Below are 19,220 nucleotides of genomic sequence, written 5' to 3' on the forward strand. Positions count from 1 at the left end.
GGCCACTTTTCCTTCACTCTGTGGTCCAACTTATCCCGAACCATCTCAATCGGGTGATTGTGGAGGCCAGGTCATCTGATGCATCACTCTCCTTTTTGGTCAAATAGCCCTTACACTGCCTGGAGGTGTGTTTGGGTCATTGTCCTGTTGAAAAACAAATTTTAGTCCCACTAAGCGCAAACCAGATTGGATGGCGTATTGCTGCAGAATGCTGTGGTAATCATGCTGGTTAAGTGTCCCTTGAATTCTAAATAAATCACTGACAGTCACCAGCAAAGCACCCCCACACCATCACACCACCTCCTCCATGCTTCACAGTGGGAACCACACATGCGGAGATCATCCTTCCACCTACTATGCGTCTCACAAAGACTCTGCGGTTGGAACCAAAAATCCCTAATTCAAATGTGTTTTAGCACAATATTCAAAATGCCTGTATCGCAAGATTTGAGGTTATAAAAAATAAATAATAATAATTTGTCTGCATGTTCTCATGTCGTCTTTCAGGTCTCCTCCACTCTTTTTGCTGTGACTGTGCACCTTTCCATTTACACACACAGACAACAAGCTCCTCCCCCTGCCACTCAGAACAACAAACATGAAAGATCACTTCTTCCTCTTTGACAAGAAGTGTTTTCAACTCGCTCTTTGCGTTTGAGGTTTGGTCCAACAGAATGGGTCATATGGACACAAACACATTGAGACATTATTTTACTGTAATAGAGAAGTTAACCTTTATAGCGATACCCTTTTTCATGTCTCAACTCCTCACATTTTGCGAAGAGCAGACACTACTAAAACAGGAGTCAATGAACATAGATTCTGGAAAATGAATGCTCAGTTTGTCGCGTGCTCCATTGTCGTACCGTTAACAGCATTTTAGCCACAGACTGTTATACTAGCTGTCTAATCTGTGTTTTGTAAGTGAGTATACAAAACAATTATATAGAAGTAAAATAGGCCACTTGATTTCAATATCTGAAGAAAGCCGACAGGCTGTCATTCTGTTCATTTGGAGACTAACAGAAGGGTGTGTTCATAACAATTCAACTGTTCTACCATGTTAATTTGATAGCTTTCTAGATTTTAAATATACTCAACAAAAATATAAACGCAACATGTAAAGTTTTGGTCCCATTTTTCATGAGCTGAAATAAAAGATCTTAGAAATGTTCCATACTCACAAAAAGCTTTCTCTCAAATTTTGTACACAGATTTGTTTACATCCCTGTTAGTCAGCATTTGTCCTTTGCCAAGATTATTTAGATTTGACATTTGAGTCATTTAGCAGACACTCTTATCCAGAGCAACTTACAGTGAGTGCATTCATCTTAAGATAGCTAGGAGGGAACAACCACATATCACAGGCATAGAAAGAAAATGTTTCCTCGATAAAGTAGCTATCAGTAAAGTCAGAGCTAGAAGGGAGAGTGGGGTGGGGTCAAGTTTAAGTGCTGGTTAAAGGGGGCGGGGGTCGAGGTGAGGAGGATTATTTACGATACTGTTTGAAGAGGTAGGGAAGATGTTTGAAGATGTGCAGGGACTCATCTGTCCTAGCATCAGGGGGAAGCTGGTTCCACCATTGTGGTGCCAGGACAGAGAAGAGCTTGGACTGGGCTGAGTGGGAGCTGCCCTGAGGGGGCAGAATGGAATTCTAGGGTTGGGGTGTAGGGTTTGAGCATAGCCCGAAGGTAGGGCCGGGCAGTTCGTCTTGCTGCTACATAGATAAGAACCATGGTCTTGTAGTGGATGCGAGCTTCGACTGGAAGCCAGCGGAGTGTGCGGAGGAGCGGGGTGACAGAAGAGAACTTGGAAAGGTTGATATCCATAACGCAGCAGCCCGCCTGGTTAAGTTGCAGGGGTTTGATGGCACAAGCAGGGAGCCCAGCCATTCATGTTGACTGCAGGAATATCCAACAGAGCTGTTGCCAGAGAATGTAATGATCATTTCTCGACCATAAGCCACCTCCGTCGTTTTAGAGAATTTGGCAGTATATCCAATCAACTGCAGACCACGTGTAACCACACCAGCCCAAGACCTCCACATCTGGCTTCTTCACCTGCGGTATTGTTTGAGGGGGAGGGGAGGGAGGGAGCGGGGGTGGGTGCTGAGGAGAATTTCTATCTGTAATAATGCTCTTTGTTGGGGAAAAACTAATTCTCATTGACGTGGCCTAGCTCCTCAGTGGGTGGACCTGGTTCTCAAGTGGTTGGGCCCATGCCCAGTCATGTGATATCCATAGATTAGGGCCTGATATCCTTCTATGAACTGTAACACAGTAAAATCTTTTAAATTGTTGCATTTATATTTTTGTTCAGTGTATATAAAAATTAGCTGGCTACTACCTAACACTTGAGTTGGTGCTTGAGAGATTGTTCATGTTCTGTAACGCCTGCTACAAGAAGGAGGTCATTTTTGTTAATTTTCTATAACGCCTGCTACAAGAACTAGGTCATTTTTGTTAATTTTCTATAATGCCTGCTACAAGAACTAGGTCATTTTTGTTAATTTTCTATAATGCCTGCTACAAGAACTAAGTCATTTTTGTTAATTTTCTATAACGCCTGCTACAAGAACTAGGTCATTTTTGTTAATTTTCTATAATGCCTGCTACAAGAACTAGGTCATTTTTGTTAATTTTCTATAATGCCTGCTACAAGAACTAGGTCATTATTAGTGAATGTGCATTTTGCATGGTGGTCCAACAGAATGGTCCAAAAATGCTAATGCGGAACAGCACCCCCTATAGTTGCAAGAAGTTAAATGTGTAAATGTTAACAAACTAAAAAATATTTATTTTTATAAAATAATTACATTATTATTGTGTCTTATGATTGTGGAAGGCTTATATTTAGCCTAGGTATAATTTCACAAGCCCTGAATTCATTCGATTATTCCTGACTGTTTGAAATGTAGTGTATTTTACCTTTAACTGTACAACAAAGCGTATTTAGAGAACATGTTGTAGATTTTCTCTCCTTCCATACTCACATTAAGCATCTCCAATCCAAAGTTAAATCTAGAATTGGCTTCCTATTCCGCAACAAAGCCTCCTTCACTCATGCTGCCAAACTTACCCTCGTAAAACTGACTATCCTACCGATCCTTGACTTCGGCGATGTCATTTACAAAATAGCCTCCAACACTCTACTCAGCAAATTGGATGCAGTTTATTACAGTGCCATCCGTTTTGTCACCAAAGCCCCACTGGTCATCCCCAAAGCCAACACCTCTTTGGCCGCCTTTCCTTCCAGTTCTCTGTTGCCAATGACTGGAACGAATTGCAAAAATCACTGAAGTTGGAGACATATCTCCCTCACTAACTTTAAGCATCAGTTGTAAGAGCAGCTTACCGATCGCTGCAGCTGTACACAACCCATCTGTAAATAGCCCATCCATCCAACTACCTATCTCATCCCCATATTTGTTTTTCTGCTCTTTTGTACACCAGTATTTCTACTTGCCCATCCTCATCTGCACATATATCACTCCAGTGTCAATTGCTAAATTGTAATTACTTCAACTGTTGGCCTATTTATTGCCTTACCTCCTTACTTCATTTGCACACACTGTATACAGATTTTTCTATTGTGTGATTGACTGTACGTTTGTTTTTCCCATGTGTAACTCTGTGTTGTTTTTGTCGCACTGTTTTGCTTTATCTTGGCCAGGTCGCAGTTGTAAATGAGAACTTGTTCTCAACTGGCCTACCTGGTTAAATAAAGGTGAAATACATTTTTTAAAAGATGTGAATCACCCATACGTAAAAAAAAAAAAAATTTTTAGGCCATATTTTTCTTTAGGCCATATCGCCAAGCCCTAAGTAAACTCATAACTCGCTTGCTTGTTAGATATATCGAACATTCTATACCTCACAAAGAAAGGTTGGCCAATTGTGTGGTAAGTCCTCTAGTATTTTCTTCCTTTTCTCCACCCTGTTTACTGTGTGAAAGTTGGCTGAAGGAGATTGTTTCTCATTCTATGTGCCTCTTTTCCTTCCCCATGAGGTAATGTCGCCTTTTGCTCTGCTCGTTTTTCGCCAACATTTATTTCAGCTCCAAATGGCTCCTGGCCCCGAGATGTTTCTGGAACATAAATTCTAATAGGCGAGAGACAGAGCTAGAGCGAAAGAGACAGACAGAGCAAGAGGGAGAGAGAGGGAGAGAAAAAAGTGAGGGGGGCAACCATGCCATGGTGCATGTTGCCAGCTCTGTTTATCATGTAATAGTCCTCTGTTTGTTCCATCTTTACATGCAATCTAGCCACTGGTGCATGTTAGCCCTGGTTACCTACACTTGTCTCTGAAAGGCACCATTAGCCTGATTGATCCTCCCGTCGTGTTTGGCTACATGTACAGTACTTGTGCGTGGCAGCCATCCTGTAGTGTTTTTGCCTACGTGTTTTTACCCCAAATCATTAATTTGGAGTTAGTGAATCTCATCTTCGACTGTCTTCTAGGTATAATGAATCTTCTCAGTGCAGCATAAAGATGATTGATAGGTGAGGCACTTAGACAAACCATGGTGCTGGGATAAAGAGGGAGAGGAGAGGAGAAAACAGACGAGCAGCGATAATGGGAGGATTGCGCCAGAATCATTGCATTGACTGTAGCACATCTGCGCGTCGGAGAGGCAGGCGTATCAGACAGTATGCACTTTGGTCTTAATTGCACCTTTGGTTACCTTTCAGCAAGGATGTATAGACCCAGGCCTACATTTCATTAGATATCAGGTAAGGTTGGTACATGTTTAGCCTGCCAGCCGCCAACAGAGTTAATCTAGATAAGGTGTCTATAAGGGGTTGGGGAGGCCGCTCAATTTACTTTTTTTCTGCTACGATGTAACTGCAATAATAAAATTGTTACTCATTCAAGGGTTTTTATTTGTACTATTTTCTACATTGTAGAATAATAGTGAAGACATCAAAACTATGAAATAACACACGGAATCATGTAGTAACCAAAAAAGTGTTGAACAAATCAAAATATATTTTATATTTGAGATTTTTCAAATTGATGACAGCTTTGCACACTCTTGGCATTTTCTCAACCGGCTTCATGAGGAAGTCACTTGGAATGCATTTCAATTAACATGTGTGCTTTGTTAAAATAGAATTTGTGGAATTTCTCAAATCAAATAACATTTTATTTGTCACATACACATGGTTAGCAGATGTTAAATGCGAGTGTAGAGAAATGCTTGTGCTTCTAGTTTCGACAGTGCAGTAATATCTAATAAGTAATCTAACAATTCCCCAACAACTACCTAATACACACAAATCTAAAGGGGGGATTGAGAATATGTACATGTAAGTATATGGATGAGCGATGGCCCGAGTGGCATAGGCAAGGTGCAATAGATGGAATAAAATACAGTATATACATGTGATATGAGTATGTAAGATATGTAAGCATTATTAAAGTGGCATTGTATAAAGTAACTAGTAATCCATTTATTAGTGTCCAGTGATTGGGTCTCAATGTAGGCAGCAGCCTCTCTGAGTTAGTGATTGCTGTTTAGCAGTCTGATGGTCTTGAGATGGAAGCTGTTTTTCAGTCGCTCGGTCCCAGCTTTGATGCACCTGTACTGACCTCGCCTTCTGGATGGTTGCGGTGTGAACAGGCAGTGGCTCGGATGGTTGATGTCCTTAATGATCTTTTTGGCTTTCCTGTGACATCGGGTGCTGTAGGTGTCATGGAGGGTAGGCAGTTTGCCCCCGGTGATGTGTTGTGCAGACCGCACCACCCTCTGGAGAGCCTTGCGGTTAAGGGTGGTGCAGTTGCCATACCAGGCTGTGACACAGGATCCTCCCGATTGTGCATCTGTAAAGGTTTATCAGGGTTTTAGGTGACAAGCCAAATTTCTTCGGCCTCCTGAGGTTGAAGAGGTGCTGTTGCGCCTTCTTCACCACACTGTCTGTGTGGGTGGACCATTTCAGTTTGTCTGTGATGTGTACGCCGAGGAACTTAAAACTTTCCACCTCCACTGCTGTCCCTTCGATGTGCATAGGGGGGTGCTCCCTCTGCTGTTTCCTGAAGTCCACGATCATCTCTTTTGTTTAGCTGACGTTGAATGAGAGGTTGTTTTCCTGACACCACACGCTGAGTGCCCTCACCTCCTCCCTGTAGGCTGTCTTGTTGTTGTTGGTAATCAAGCCTACAACTGTTGTCATCTGCAAACTTGATGAATGAGTTAGAGGCATGCATGGCCACGCAATCGTAGGTGAACAGGGAGTATAGGAGCGGGCTGAGCATGCACTCTTGTGTTGAGGGTCAGCGAAGTGGAGATGTTGTTCCATACCTTCACCACCTGGGGGCGGCCGTCAGAAAGTCCAGGACCCAATTGCACAGGGCGGCGTTGGGACCTAGCACCCCCAGCTTGACGATGAGCTTGGAGGGTACTATGGTGTTGAATGCTGAGCCTAGTCAATAAACAGCATTCTTACATAGGTATTATTTTTGTCCAGATGGGATAGGGCAGTCTGCAGTGTGATGGCGATTGTGTCGTCTGTGGACCTGTTGAGGAGGTATGCAAACTGAAGTGGGTCTAGGGTGGCCGGTAAGGTGGAGGTGATTATGATCCTTGACTAGTATATCAAAGCACTTAATGATGACAGAAGTGAGTGCTACGGGGCGGTAGTCATTTACTTCAGTTATCTTTGCCGCCTTGGGTACAGGAACAATGGTAGCCATCTTGAAGCATGTGGGGACAGCAGACTGGGATAGGGAGCGATTGAATATGTCCATAAACACACCAGCCATCTGGTCTGCGCATGCTTTGAGGACGTGGCTAGGGATGCCGTCTGGGCCAGCAGCCTTGCGAAGGTTAACACATTTAAATGTTTTACTCACATCACCCACGGAGGAGGAGGAGGAGGGGGGGGCACAGCCCTTATTGGCGGGCTGCGACGGTGGCACTGTATTATACTCAAAGCGGGCAAAGAAGGTGTTTAGTTTGTCTGGAAGCGTGACGTCCGTGACGTGGCTGGTTTTCTTTTTGTCATCCGTGATTTCCTGTAGACCCTGCCACATACTTCTCGTGTCTGAGCCGTTGAATTGCGACTCCACCTTGTCCCTGTACTGGCATTTCGCTTGTTTTATTGCCTTGCGGAGGGAATAACTACACTGTTAATATTCAGTCATATTCCCAGACCTCTTTCCATGGTTAAATGCGGTGGATCGTGCTTTCAGTTTTGCACGAATGCTGCCATCCATCCATGGTTTCTGGTTAGGATAGGTTTTAATTGTCACAGTGGGTACAACATCTCCAGCGTTGAATGGTTCTCGCCACTGGTACATCCTGTTTGAGTTTCTGCCTATAAGATGGTAGGAGCAAGATGGCGTCATGGTCAAATTTGCCGAAGCGAGGGCGGGGGAGGGCCATATATGCATCGTGGAAGTTAGAGTGGCTGTGGTCGAGGGTGTTGCCCATGCGCTTAGTGCAATCAATATGCTGGTAGAATTTAGGTCGCCTTGTTCTCAAATTTTCTTTGTTAAAATCCCCAGCTACAATAAATGCAGGCTCCGGATGTATGGTTTCCAGTTTGCATATAGTCCAGTGAAGTTCCTTGATGGCCGTCTTGGTGTCTGCTTGAGGGGGAATGTACACAGCTGTGACTATAACTGACAATTATTCTCTTGGTAGGTAAAATGGATGGCATTTGATTGTAAGGAATTCTAGGTCGGGTGAGCAGAAGGGCTTGAGTTCCTGTATGTTATGATTACACCATGAGTCGTTAATCATGAAGCATACACCCCTGCCATTTCATCTTCCCAGAGAGGTGTTTATCTCTGTCGGCGCGATGCATGGAGAAGCTCGGTGGCTGAACCGATTCCGACAGCATATCCCAAGTGAGCCATGTTTCCGTGAAACAGAGAATGTTACAATCTCTGGTGTCTCTCTGGAAGGCAACCCTTGCTCGAATATTATCTACCTTGTTGTCAAGAGACTGGACATTGGCTAGTAGTATACTTGGGAGCGGTGGGCGACGTGCATGGAGCCTGACCAGCTGACCTGTTCCTCTGCCCCTTCTGCGGCGCCGTTGTTTTGGGTCGACTACTGGAATTAGATCCATTGTCCTGGGTGGTGGTCCGAACAGAGGATCCACTTCTGGAAAGTCGTATTCCTGGTCCTAATGTTGGTAAGTTGACTTTGCTCTTATATCCAATAGTTCTTCCCAGCTGTATGTAATAAGACTTAAGATTTCCTGGGGTAACAATGTAAGAAATAATACATGAAAAACAAAGTACTGCATAGTTTCCTAAGAACTCGAAGCGAGGCGATCGTCTCTGTCGACGCCATCATACAACTTTCCTTCTTAATGCGTTTGAGGCAATCGGTTGTGTTACAAAGTAGGGGTGGTATACAGAAGATAGCCCTATTTGGTAAAAGGCCAAGTCCATATTATGGCAAGAACAGCTCAAATAAGCAAAGAGAAACGACAGTCCATCATTACTTTAAGACATGAATGTCAGTTATTACGGAAAATGTCAAGAGCTTTCAACATTTCTTCAAGTGCAGTCACAAAAACCATCAAGCGCTATGATGAAACTGGCTCTCACGTGGACCGCCACAGGAATAGAAGACCCAGAGTTACTTCTGCTGTAGAGGATAAGTTCATTAGAGTTACCAGCCTCCGAAATTGCAGCCCAAATAAATGCTTCACAGAGTTCAAGTAACAGACACATCTCAACATCAACTGTTCAGAGGAGACTGCGTGAATCAGGCCTTCATGGTTGAATTCCTGCAAAGAAACCACTACTAAATGAAACCAATAAGAAGAAGAGACTTGCTTGGGCCAAGAAACGCGAGCAATGGACATTAGACCGGTGGAAATTAGTCCTTTGGTCTGGAGTCCAAATTGGAGATTTTTGGTTCCAACCACTTTGTGAGATGCCGTAAATCATGGAGGAGGTGGTGTTATGGTGTGGGGGCGCTTTGCTGGTGACACTGTCTCTGATTTATTTAGAATTCAAGGCACACTTAACCAATGGCTACCACAGCATTCTGCATCCAATCTGGTTTGGGCTTAGTGGGACTATCAATTGTTTTTTAACAGGACAATGACCCAACACACCTCCAGGTTGTATAAGGGCTATTTTACCAAGAAGGAGAGTGATGGGAGTGCTGCATCAGATGACCTGGCCTCTACAATCCCCCGACCTCAACCAAATTGAGATGGTTTGGGATGACTTGGACCGCGGAGTGAAGGAAAAGCAGCCAACAAGTGCTCAGCATATGTGGGAACTCCTTCAAGAATGTTGGATAAGCATTCCAGGTGAAGCTGGTTGAGAGAATGCCAGGCTTGTGCAAAGCTGTCATCAAGACAATGGGTGGCTACTTTGAAGAATCTCAAATATAATATATATTTTGATTTGTTTAACACTTCTTTGGTTACTTCATGATTCCATGTGTGTTATTTCATAGTTTTGATGTCTTCAATATTATTCTACAATATAGTAAAAATAAAGAAAACCCCTTGAGTGTCCAAACTTTTGGCTGGTACTGTATGTCTTTTTCAAGTTGTATGTGTGCTTGTTTTTATAATGGTCAAATTAATTAATAAACGAATCAGTGAATCTCACTATGATACTTGGTCAATTGAGCGGGCTCTATGATACTCTATTCTGAGAGGTTTATTTAAACTCATTTATTTGAAACTAGTGTGAAATTTCTTTTATTTGAGATTTGATTTAATATAGTTTATCAAACATTTAATCGGCCATAGCACATCTGATAGCATGATTCATTATGTGCCATCGACAGCTAGAACTCTGATTTGGTTAGTTAACTCTGGCAATGATTTAGCTGGGCCCACTCCAAATTAGAACACTGATATGCTTTTGGTCTCCATAGCAACTTCCTGTACTTTTTTCCCGAAGTCTTGTTTGTCATTTTTCATTTAATATTTTTTGTTTGCTGTCATGTCGTACCAAAATGAGTTAATTACAGTTGCGGACGGGTGGTATACTGTGCGAGATGACAGGAGGTCTCTGATGATGCCTGATGGATTAGCATGGCTGTTTATTTTAACGCCCAAAGTGTTTATTTTATTTTAATTCCTAAGGCATTGATGCTTGCCGTAATTATTTAATGACTGTGCTGTACCACGCTGTGTCAGTAAACACATTTCCCATCCGTTTTTTTAAGCTTTTGAGCATTTGGGTAAACAATCATGGTTGCTACCTGGACTACAAATACCCCCCCTCTTTTTTCTTCCTGATTGGCATTGACTGCTAATGATGTTAGAGGGTGTTGGAAGTCCACAATACAGGAGCAGAGAGCATGCTATGGCTATTGCTAATGAGATTCTTAATTGCCAATGCCCTTCAACCCTTTGAGTTCCAAATCAGGAATCTACGAAGCCATCTTTGACGAATGTCCATTGGAGGCCTAAGGCTAATAGTTAGCTCTTGATAAAAAGGAAACAATGAGTTTGTTATACAGTACGAGTCAAAAGTTTGGACACACCTACTCATTCAAGGGTTTTTCTTTATTTTTACTATATTCTACATTTTAGAATATTAGAATATTAGAATATTAGTATAGACAGTGTCACTATCAAAGCATCCCCACACCATCACACCACCTCCATGCACCTACTCTGCGTCTCACAAAGACTCTGCGGTTGGAACCAAAATTCTCAAATTTGGACTCATCAGACCAAAGGACAGATTTCCACCGGTCTAATGTCCATCACTCGTGTTTCTTGGCCCAAGCAAGTCTCTTCTTATTATTGGTGTTCTTTTAGTAGTGGTTTCTTTGCAGCAATTTGACCAAGAAGGCCTGATTTACGCAGTCTCCTCTGAACAGTTGATGTGTCTGTTACTTGAACTCTGTGAAGCATTTATTTGTGCTCCAATCTGAGGTGCAGTTAACTCTAATGAACTTATCCTCTGCAGCAGAGTTAACTCTGGGTCTTCCTTTCCTGTGGCGGTCCTCATGAGAGCCAGTTTCATCATAGCGCTTGATGGTTTTTGCGACTTTGTTTTCCGGATTGACTGACCTTCATGTCTTAAAGTAATGATGGACTGTCATTTGTCTTTGCTTATTTGAGCTGTTCCTGCCATAATATGGACTTGGTCTTTTACCAAATTGGGCTATTTTCTGTATACCACCCCTACCTTGTCACAACACAACTGATTGGCTCAAACGCATTAAGAAGGAAAGAAATTCCACCAAATAAATGTTTAACTACGCACACCTGTTAATTGTAATGCATTCCAGTTGACTACCTCATGAAGCTGGTTGAGAGAATGCCAAGCGTGTGCAAAGCTGTCAAGGCAAAGGGTGGCTACTTTGAAGAATCGCAAATATAAAATATATTTTGATTTGTTTAACACTTTTTTGGTTACTACATGATTCCATGTGTTATTTCATAGTTTTGATGTCTTCACTATTATTCTACAATGTAGAAAATAATACAAATATAGAAAATCCCTGGAATGAGTAGGTGTGTCCAAACCTTTTGAGCTTTTACTGTATATGTCTTCGTCTTAAAGAGGTGTTTTCTGGTCTTATCGGTGGCTCGGTTTTGTGTTCGGCAAGCAAGATGTTTCATCACCAGCTCATTCACTTCAGCTTTACAGTGGGATTGTCACTTAACTCTCTGTTTATTAGATTAAAGTAATCTTCTGGGCTTCTGTCAAGCTTTTGAGGGGCTAATACCAGGCTTTGATAGGTTTCATCATTGAGGGAATGTGCTAAATGACCCGCTGAACCATGTTTTTTTTCCGACGAGGGCCAAATTTTCCTGGAGCGAGTCTTTTATACCTTTCATTGTGTTCATTTATTTGGGGCTAATTTAGCATTCTCGGCTAGTGCGACTGGGTGCGGAAAAAACTGCAGCCTTTGTTCAAATCCACCCGACACGGGAGTTGTTTACCTTGAATTTCTAAGCAGTTAAGCTTGTTTTCCCTTTTTCTTGTTCTGCCCCATACTTTTCTCTGTGTTGAAGGGAGAGTGAGGAGACAAGGAAACGAAAGGTTGAGTGGAGTTTGACTCATAAGCTGACTGCAATTCCGCCTTCTGGGAGGCTGGGTGGCAGCTCTAAACTTTGCCAGACTTCTCTCTCTCGCTGTATCTCTCTCTCTGGTTCTCTCTCTCTGGTTCGCACTCTGGTTCTATCTCTCTCCATCTCTCTTTATCTCTCTCTGTTCTCTCCTAACATTATTTTTTTACCTTCTCTCAACCCTTGCTTGGCTGAGAATGTAGATATCTTCAGTTGAGTTATGACCTGTAAAGAGATCCATGATTCCACCAAGCAGTTGGGCAATGAATGCTTGTCTTTTTAATATAGCATAAAAAAGAAAGTTGTGTGGCAGTTTTTCTCAGATATTGCAATGAAGGCTGCCTCATTACCGACATAAGAGGGACTCCCACATGAGCATCAGGTGTCTTCCAAGTTGGAAAACTAGCTCTTTTAGTATTTGTCAAGTAGGCATCTTCAATTGAAGAAGCCCCCATTTTTATGGGGGCAGGTAGTCTAGGTCTTATAGCGTTCGGCCAGTAACCTTAAGGCCGCTGGTTCGAATGCCCGAGCAGACAAGGTGAAAAATCTGTCCATGTGCCTTTCAGCAAGGCACTTAACCCAAATTTTCTCGAGGGGCACTGTACTAGTCTGGCTGACCCTGTGAAACAACACCTTTCACTGCACTTATCTGGTGTATGTTACACTAGAACATTCTTTATTTTATTATATTCTCTGAGTGGCCTGCCTGCAGTCTCATACTGTATACCCACTCTACCTGTCCTATTCTCCTCATACTAATTTTAAAAGAGTTGGACAGATGAAAGAAGGTTACTCAGTAGGCCTAGTACTCGGGTGAGTTGTTTTCATATCAGTGCAGAAGAAGGAAAGTAAACAAAGAGAGGAAGCAACTTTAGATTGGGGAGCACGTCTTGTCTACTCTCGTTTGCCTTCTCATAGACCCCAGTTTTTTTCTGGACAGCCACTATATCCGCTGTGGCCTCTTCTCACTATGCGATAATGGAAAGTCTTCAGACAGTATGTGAAGTGAGAAATAAGGAGAGGGGGAGTGCGAAGGGAAAAAAACGGGAGAGCTATCCATCAACGGCACAATCGGAGGCTGGGATCCTCCGTTCAGATAAGGACTGTTTAGAAAGATGGACGGCCATTGTCAGCGCCCAGCATCATCCAAAAAGGCTTAAATGAAATCTAAAGATTCTCAGCGGTGGCTTGAATTACCTCTGTAATACCTGCAATAAGGCCCAGGCTAAACCTAGTTCAAGGATGATTATAGTGGCAGTTCCCAGCGTTATTATTACAGATTGTAAACATTAGCCTGCCCTAACCTCTTCAGCTCAGGGTCTGCCGGGAGAGGGAGAGTTGTGGTGGGGGTTGAGGAGAATACCATGGGTCAGGGATCACCAACCAGATTTAGCCGCAGGCCGATTTTTTTATTTTCTTGAGTGGATGGTCGGGGGGGGGGGGGACATAATTACATAATTAATAAGGACATAATTACAAATTTACGGCGAAAGCATACCTTACGATTATTTGAGAACATAGCCCACTAGACAAATCATTACAAACACTAGCCAGCCAGGTAGAACAGTTACACAATTTAGAAATAGAGATAAAATGAATCCCTTACCTTTGATGATCTTCATATGGTTCAACTCAGCAGACATTCATTTACTCAAATGTTATTTTTGTTCGATAAAGTCTCTTTATACCCAAAAACCGTTTTGTTCACGCGTTTTCTTCAGTAATCCACAGGCTCAAACGCAGTCAAAACAGGAAGACAAAAAAATCCAAATTGTATCCGTAAAGTTCATAGAAACATGTCAAACGATGTTTATATTCAAACCTCAGGTTGTTTTTAGCCTAAATAATCGATAATATTTCAACCGGACAATAACGTCGTCAATTTAAAAGGTAAACAAGAAACGCACTCTCTCGGTCTTGCGCAGGAAAAAGCTCTGTGACACTTTAGGGTCCACTCATTGTGACTGCTCTTACTTCTTCATTTTTCAGAATACAAGCCTGAAACAATTTCTGAAGACTGTTGACATCTAGTGGAAGGCATAGAAACTGCAGTTTGAGTCCTAAGTCAATGGATACTGTATTGGCATTGAATAGAAAACTACAAAACCATAAAAGAAACTACTTCCTGAATGGATTTTTCTCAGGTTTTCGCCTGCCAAATCAGTTCTGTTATACTCACAGACACTATTTTAACAGTTTTGGAAACTTTAGAGTGTTTTCTATCCAAATCTACCAGTTATATGCATATCATATATTCTGGGCCCGAGATGCAGGCAGTTTAAATTGGGCATGCATTTCATCCAAAATTCCGAATGCTTCCCCGTACCCTAGAGAAGTTTAATTAAAATCACCTGGAGCTGATTTCCTGGTGTTTTTACAGTCTATTATGTCCAACAATGAAAATAAATAAATAAAGAAGTCTCAGAAAACTTGGCTGGCCAAATAAAACCACCAGCCGCCAGTTGGGGAACCCTGCCATAGATAGTAGAGGGGGATGTGGCTGTGTTCTTTCCTACATTGAGTTTCAGGTCTCAGGGATTCATGTCCATTGGCAATTGGGCTCCTGAGTGGCGTAGCGGTCTAAGGCACTGCATCTCAGTGCAAGAAGCGTCACTACAGTCCCTGGTTTGAATTCAGCCTGTATCACATCCGGCCGTTATTGGGAGTCCCATAAGGCGGCATGCAATTGGCCCAGCGTCGTCCGGTTTTGGCTGGGGTAGGCCGTCATTGTAAATAAGAATTTGTTCTTAACTGACTTGGTGTCCATGTCCTTTCCAAATACTTTCCATGGTTATTTTCACCAGTCAGAAATGGGGTTAATAGCAGCCTTTTCTACCAGATTTGAATTGCAATGACACATTGTTGCAACACAAGTTAGGCTATGCTGCTTAGGCCTACATCCCCCTACCCAGTTAGAGGCATTGCTCCTGGTGGTTTTCTATGGGGCATAACGTATCTTCATAAAGGTATGCCAAGTTGCGTTGAGATCTGCTCTTCGCATGAATAATCTTTACTGTGATTGGCCATCTCAGGTTAAAACAATGTTTCTAAGGAATACCACAGTCTGATGTAATATTACAGGTCAATATTACCGACAGGGAATCAATGGTTGAAGTTGTCCAGATAGCTGCATCAATCTAATCACTTCATTAGTGATACGGTCGTATGGAAACTGAAGCTTGGATTGGACGTGAATAAAGCTGCCATACAACACATACATTTGTTGTGTTTAAGATAATAACGACAAGAAAAAGTTAATGTCTATTTCTGATTTGCTGTTCTCTCTCTAATATAAAGACATGGAAATCTAGCCTGCGATGGAATAAAAGGGCTTTTATTCTGACCTCTCATATTGACAGTCTATTTATGTCTCCGGCAGAACTCATTTCAGCCTCAGTTTCCTGCTGAGAATAAATGAAGCTTCTGGAGGACCCTTGCTGTGTCTCTGGAACTAGCCTGAGTATTCTGTTCTTAAGTGCAGATATTGGCAACAGTTCCCCCTCGCTAAGTACACCACACATTCAGTGAGACTTCCTTCTGCCAGCCGAGTCAATTTGGTCAATAGATGCTTTTAATTCCTTTTCCAGCATGCTTTGACAGGAGGGCCCAATGAGGCGGACCTGGCGATTTGTGAAGCCTGAAGGGACTCTCTCAGTGCTGATGTCATCGTCCATGTTAACTGTGTGTGGCCCAAATGACACATGTTGACGCCGTTGGTCTTACCTCCAGTTTCAACACTTCAAACTGATTTGAGCATTGAGTGAGCTCAGCCTCTTAGATCATATAGCCTACAGTACTATAACGTTTTCAAAAGCCTAGTCCTGCCAATGACCTTGGGCATAGCTGTCATATCTCCTGTCACATCTGTCACAGTCCAGGTCATCTATTTTAGGCTTTGCGTAGTTGGTAGGAAACTTCATAATTTCAGGTCAAGTAAGCCTACATCAACAGAGGTTTGTTAATGTTGTTCTATCCCTTCATCATTAGGTCCTTACTTGCTCCAAACAAACTGATCAGCTGGACAGGAATCATAAAGGGCAGGTTGTTTTGCTGGAGGGATTATAGCTAGCCAGTAACTTTGCTCAAATACCAACCCACTGGACAAATGCCCTGAGCATAACAGCACAGCCAATTTGGACTGTTCTGGGGCGAAAATTAGGACTGTTGGTAGGCCTATATTCCTCCTCACTACAGCCGACAGTACCTGTCAGCCCACGCCCGTCAGGAGCTGCCTGGCGATGTCGAGCCGGGTTTTATTTCAAAATGAGAATCAATGGTTGTTCTGACGGCCGCAATTACTGTCGTCTCCGTGTCAAGGTCCTCAAAAGACTACTGCCTTTTGGCTCTGAGCCTGTCCCTCCAACAGAACACCCTAATTACTCATTAGCAGCACATTTTTACCTTTTATAATCTCACGTCATAAAGGCTCTACCTTTTCATCTCGTTCAGGGGGAGGGCTGTCTGTCGGTGATCGTTAGCGTTAGCTGCCCCCCTCAGAAGCTCTATTACCTTTATGCCAATGATGAATTTATGAAATACCGCAGCCCAAGTGCACCGTCTCTCAATATCATGGGGTCAAAAGCCCCCCCCCCCCCCCCCTCCCCAGCCCATTTCTTTGTCTCCTTATTTAATTTCCTGGCCGGCTAGGGCCTTGATTAATGCTTTGCGATGCCAGAGTTGGTCATCTGCTTTCTTTTTTTCTCAAGATTCGTAGTGTGCCACCTGCTCCTCTGTTTTTCGAAGGAATGTTTTGATTGTAATGATGGTTTTTATTGCGTGCTTTTCATTTTCATTCTGGTATATGATGAGAAGTTTAATATATGAGGCTGAGTGATGGTTATAACCTTGGAGCGCTCATAACGTGGAGAATTGACACCCCCAGCGCCTGTTGAATATAGGCTGAATGATGGTTATAGCCTCGGAGCTCTCATAACGTGGGGAATTGACACCCCCAGCGCCTGTTGAATATACCCTGAGTGATGGTTATAGCCTCAGAGCTCTCATAACGTGGGGAATTGACACCCCCAGCGCCTGATGAATATACCCTGAGTGATGGTTATAGCCTCGGAGCTCTCATAACGTGGGGAATTGACACCCCCAGAGCCTGTTGAATATACCCTGAGTGATGGTTATAGCCTCGGAGCTTTCATAACGTGGGGCTTTGACATGGGACATTGTTCAGTTCTGGATGAATAAATGCCAGCAGGAGCCTATTGTTTAGTAAACTATACTCAAAATGCTTCCATCACGGTATCCAAAACCCCATGGCTCATAGGTAATGACAAGGCTGCTTTTTCATTTCTGTTACCACCTACACAATTTTTAATGAAGAAGACTTACTGTTGCTTGGCATTTTGTTGAAATTGAATAGTGGATAGATTTTTTTTTTACCCCCAGGGGTACGCCAAATAAAAATGTGATTCACATTTAAAACATAATAAAACATTAAAAAATCTTCACATTTTCAAACAGTGCATTTATATTTTCCAACTGAGCTATACATTTGGGTGAGTTTTTTTTCTCTCCTGAGTAGCCTCGTTTCTCTGCCCCCCAAAAATTAAACCATCTAGTGTTCAGCGAAATAACAACACAATGTCAAATACAGGAAACCTTCACTCTTGCGCAGACATTTAGAAACGAAACATGACAATTTGAAAAATAAGCCACAGGAGTTTTTTGAGCGAGAATAAAGACGACTTTCAAGTAAGTAAGAGAAGTAAACTCAGCAAAAAAAGAAACGTCCCTTTTTCAGGACCCTGTCTTTCAAAGATAATTAATAAAAATCCAAATAACTTCACAGATCTAAATTGTAAAGGGTTTAAACACTGTTTCCCATGCTTGTTCAATGAACCATAAACAATTAATGAACATGCACCTGTGGAGCGGTCGTTAAGACACTAACAGCTTACAGACGGTAGGCAATTAAGGTCAGTTATGAAAACTTGAGACACTAAAGAGGCCTTTCTACTGACTCTGAAAAAGAAAGATACCCAGGGTCCCTGCTCATCTGCGTGAACGTGCCTTAGGCATGCTGCAAGGAGGCATGAGAACTGCAGATGTGGCCAGGGCAATAAATTGCAATGTCCGTACTGTGAGACGCCTAAGACAGCGCTACAGGGAGACAGGATGGGCAGCTGATCGTCCTCTCCGTGGCAGACCACGTGTAACAACACCTGCACAGGATCGGTACATCCGAACATCACACCTGCGGGACAGGTACAGGATGACAACAACTGCCCGAGTTACACCAGGAACGCACAATCCCTCCAACAGTGCTCAGACTGTCTGCAATAGGCTGAGAGAGGCTGGACTGAGGGCTTGTAGGCCTGTTGTAAGGCAGGTCCTCACCAGACACCACCGGCAACAACGTTGCCTATGGGCACAAACCCACCGTTGCTGTAGGTGAGGGCTAGGGCCATTCCCCCCCAGAAATGTCCGGGAACTTGCAGGTGCCTTGGTGGAAGAGTGGGGTAACATCTCACAGCAAGAACTGGCAAATCTGTTGCAGTCCATGAGGAGTTGATGCACTGCAGTACTTAATGCTGCTGATGGCCACACCAGATACTGACTGTTACTTTTGATTTTGACCACACCTTTGTTCAGGGACACATTATTCCATTTCTGTTAGTCACATGTCTGTGGAACATGTCTGTGTTCAGTTTATGTCTGTTGAATCTTATATTCATACAAATATTTACACATGTTAAGTTTTCTGAAAATAAACAGTTTGCGGAGTTTATAAAAGCAACAGATACCATTAATAAGAAGGGGCTAGAAGTGTCTTATATGGTGAGCTACTGAGTGGCTAGGACAGGCAAGTCCCATACTTTTGTGGAGAATTTAATTCTTCCTGCTGCCGTGGATATGGCTGGGACAATGCTGTGGGAAAAGGCCAAAAAAACTATACAGACAATGACTTCATCAAACAACAACAACTGTTTCACGACGCATCAGTGACATGGCAGGAGATGTTTTGAAACAATTACTGCTTCGCATACAAGCTAGTGAATTATATGCGTTACAGCTGGATGAGTCAACAGACGTGGCGGGCCTGGCACAGCTCCTGGTATATGTCCGTTACGTTGATGGGGGAGAGGGGGGAGACATCTTCTGCAACCACTGGAAACCAGGACAACATGAGATTATTTTTTTAGAGTTCTGGACAGCTTTGTGACATCAAATGTACTTTGGTGATCAAGACGTGTTGGTA

At 42.9% G+C, this 19,220-nt stretch overlaps 1 protein-coding gene and 1 non-coding gene across 6 annotated transcripts in view; both read left to right on the forward strand.

Moving 5' to 3' along the window:
* The window catches only part of LOC139537577 (cell adhesion molecule 1-like), a 526,303-nt gene that overhangs the window by 146,365 nt on the left and 360,718 nt on the right, over positions 1-19,220 (forward strand). The gene's annotated exons all lie outside the window — the stretch shown is intronic.
* On the forward strand, positions 12,408-12,463 carry LOC139538084 (U7 small nuclear RNA). Its single transcript, XR_011667658.1, has one exon. It is a non-coding gene; the product is annotated as a U7 small nuclear RNA (small nuclear RNA).

The sequence above is a fragment of the Salvelinus alpinus genome, chromosome 13 (assembly GCF_045679555.1).
Source record: "Salvelinus alpinus chromosome 13, SLU_Salpinus.1, whole genome shotgun sequence".
NCBI lineage: Eukaryota > Metazoa > Chordata > Actinopteri > Salmoniformes > Salmonidae > Salvelinus > Salvelinus alpinus.